The sequence below is a fragment of the Triticum dicoccoides genome, chromosome 7B (assembly GCF_002162155.2).
Source record: "Triticum dicoccoides isolate Atlit2015 ecotype Zavitan chromosome 7B, WEW_v2.0, whole genome shotgun sequence".
Classification (NCBI taxonomy): Eukaryota; Viridiplantae; Streptophyta; class Magnoliopsida; order Poales; family Poaceae; genus Triticum; species Triticum dicoccoides.
The window spans coordinates 448,469,001-448,472,956 of record NC_041393.1 but is presented as its reverse complement, the minus strand read 5'-3'; positions in this window follow the sequence as shown (position 1 = coordinate 448,472,956).

Sequence of the window (3,956 nt, the reverse complement as noted above, 5' to 3'; positions counted from 1 at the left end):
ACTGTTCATCCCAGAGGCAGCACCGATCGGCTTCAGTTAGCAGCAGTAGCGAAGGAATCGCTCCATCGGGTTCAGTTAATAGCCATCGATCGATCGCTCGGGTTCAGTAACAAGTAGCCTGCAGTGCAATCGCTCGGGTTCAGTTAGAGCCCAACACCTCGCTCAGGTTCAGTTAGAGCCAATGCCTCGCACACACACGCGTACCTGTACGAGAGAAACGCGCATCGCTCAGCCCCCGACCTCCCATCGTAACCGGCAACTCCCCGAAATTTTCCTCCCCCTCGCTTCTACCACAGTTTTTTCCGTCATGGACGGCCCAAAGAATGTCATGCAGCTGCGTCTCCGGCCTGCCCAGGACAAAAAGCCCATTTTCTATCATGATTTTTTGTCATAGAAGTAGGAGCCCACCACATCTATGATGATACCGGGTTTTGTTACAATTATCATCATAGAAGTGTCATATGTATGACAGAAAGAAAATTCGTTCGGCCCAAAATGTCACAGATGTGTCTTTTTTTTGTAGTGGCGCTTGAAAATGGATGCAATGCGCCTGAAGCTTAAGAAAATTAGAAAATATGCCACTGATAATGAGGCTTGGTATCATTATGCCGTTGGATCAATTGTTACCTTAGTTGCGATCTTCATAATATTTCTTGTGATGAGGGTATGTTTTCTCTAATGTTTTGCTTTATAAATGGATACTTAGCTTATTTTCCTCCTAAATGGCATAATTACCTAAGTTAGATAAAAAATGAGCTATACTTAGCTTATTCAGTTCATTTATGACATACTTAGCATACTTAGGTCAAAAATGGCGTGATAATCTTTGTTACGTCCAAAATGATATAGACTTAGCCTATTTTCCTCGAAAATGACATAATAACTTTACTAAGCTCCAAAATGACCTGTTTACCTAGCTTAGCTCTAAAATGACCTACACTTAGCATTTTTACCTAGCTTAGCAATAAAATGTCATTTTTACTTACCTTAGTTAGAAGAAGAAGAAGATAACTAAAGAAAGGAGAGGAGAAAAAGAAAGAGAAGAAAAAAATCTTCTTCTTCTTCTTCTTCTTCTAACTAGTCTTCTTCTAACTTTCATCTTTCCCAATTTGCAGATTTGCTTTACATGAGGAAGGCTTGGATTCATGGAGTGTACTATTCTTCTGGTGCTTCCTTGTTGTTTATGAAAACTTGTTTGGATATGTATGTCTATATGGATATGTTGTTGGAAACTTGTTTGTGGTTATGTATATATGGATATGTTGGACTTTGTTGAACTATGTTGTTGGATTTGATCAAATATGTTGTTGGACATGTTGTTGGATATGTTGGATATGTATGCATGTATATCTGTGTGTGAAACCATGTCTAATTAATTGGATTTAAATAAAAACAGGGGATGTGTAGCCTCTTTGTCGTCCGCTAGCTGACGGCAAAGCTATTTTCCGTCCGCTACCAAACGGTAAAGAGGACACGTGGCAGTCACCTCTGCAAACTGGGAACACTGGCTGCCTATTTGGTCATTTTGCCATCTGCATGCGGACGACAAAGTGACCAAATAGGCCTGGCAAACAGGGCCCATCTATGCCGTCTGCTGGCAGATGGCATAGCTGGCCACATGGAAGCTTCCTAGTGCTGCACTAGCTAAGCTCTTTACCGTCCGTCAGCAGACGACAAACAGTTTTGCATCTTTGCCGTCCGCTGGAGGGCGAGAGCGCCATTAACCCCCTAACGGCTCTCACCCCACACCGCTGCCGTCCATGGTCATTAACGTCTGCTGGCCTCGGATGGCGGATGCCACAATCCTTTGCTTTCCGTTTCTGTGAAGCGGGCGGCAAAGAAGGCCTATGCTGGCACGTGTTCAACCGGACGGTTTGCCATCCGCTGGCTGACGGCAAAGGACTTTGCCGTCCGAGATCTGTGCCTGCAAAGAAGCTGATTCCAGTAGTGTAGGGCGATACGACACTAGCTCCCGTTCATAAATATAATGTAGACATGTATTCCGTAAATAGTCATACGTACTTATGGAAAGAACTTGCATGAAATCTTTTGTCCTACCCTCCCATGGCACCGGGGTCCAATTGGAAACTAAGGGATATTAAGGCCTCCTTTTAATAGAGAATCGGAACAAAGCATTAGCACACAGCGAATACATGAACTCCTCAAACTACGATCATCACCGGGAGTGGTCCCGACTATTGTCACTCCGGGGTTGCCGGATCATAACACGTAGTAGGTGACTATAACTTGCAAGATTGGATCATAAACGGTTCAGATCTAAAATCATGGCACCCAGGCCCAAAGTGACAGGCATTAAGCATGGCAAAGTCATAGCAACATCAATCTCAGAACATAGTGGATACTAGGGATCCAGCCCTAAAAAACTAATTCGATTACATGATGGATCTCATCCAAGTCCTCATCGACCAGCGAGCCTACGAAGGAATTACTCACTCCCGCTGGGGAGCATCATGGAATTGGTGATGGAGAAGGGTTGGTGATGATGAAGAACGAAGACCCCCCCCCCCTCCGGAGCCCCAAACGGACTCCAGATCTGGCCTCCCGTTGAAGAACATGAGGTGACGGCGGCTCTGTCTTGTCGAACGCGATAATTCTTTCTCCCTGATTTTTATTCTAGGAATATGTGATTTTACATCGTAGGTTTTAGGCTCTGCGGGGCCACCAGGTTGGGACAACCCACCTGGGCACGCCTGGTGGGCAGGCGCGCCCTGGTGGGTAGTTCCCACCCAGGTGCCCCCCTCAGGTGTATCTTGGCTCCAGAAATTATCTTCTATTGTATAAAAAAATCCTTGCAAAGTTTCATTCCATTCTGAGAACTTTTATTTCTGCACAAAAACAACACCATGGTAGTTCTGCTGAAAACAACGTCAGTCCGGTGTTAGTTTCATTTAAATCATGCAAATTAGAGTCCAAAACAAGAGGAAAAGCGTTAGGAAAAGTAGATACGTTGGAGACGTATCAAATGCTACGTAACATATTTATCCATGTAATATTCTTCATTGTGGCATGAATGTTTAGATCCATAAGATTCAAAACAAAATTTTAATATTGACATAAAACAACAATATTTCAAGCATACTAATAAAGCAATAATGTCTTCTCAAAATAACATGGCCAAAGAAAGTTATCCATACAAAATCATATAGTCTGGCTATGCTCCATCTTCATCACACAAAGTATTAAATCATGCACAACCCCGATGACAAACAAAGCAATTGTTTCATACTTGTGATGTTCTCATACTTTTTGAATTTCCACGCAATACATGAGCGTGAGCCATGGATACATCACTATAGGTGGAATAGAATATGGTGGTTGTGGAGAAGACAAAAAGAAGGCGATAGTCTCATATCAACTAGGCGTATCAACGGGCTATGGAGATGCCCTTCAATAGATATCAATATGAGTGAGTAGGGATTGCCATGCAACTGATGCACTAGAGCTATAAGTTTATGAAAGCTCAAAAAGAAACTAAGTGGGTGTGCATCCAACTCGCTTGCTCACGAAGACCTAGGGCAATTTTAGGAAGCCCATCATTGGAATATACAAGCCAAGTGCTATAATGAAAAATTCCCACTAGTATATGAAAGTGACAACATAGGAGACTCTCTATCATGAAGATCATGGTGCTACAACGAAGCACAAGTGTGGAAAAAGGATAGTAACATTGCCCCTTCTCTCTTTTCTCTCATTTTTTTCTCTTTTTTTGTAGTGAGCTCCTTTGGCCTCTTTTATTTTTGTAAAGTCCGGAGACTCATCCCAACCTGTGAGGGAATCATAGCTTCCATCATCCTTTCCTCACATGGGACAATGCTCTAATAATTATGATCGTCACACTTTTATTTACTTACAATTCAAGAATTACAACTCGATACTTAGAACAAAATATGACTTTATATGAATGCCGCCGGCAGTGTACCGGGATGTGCAATGAT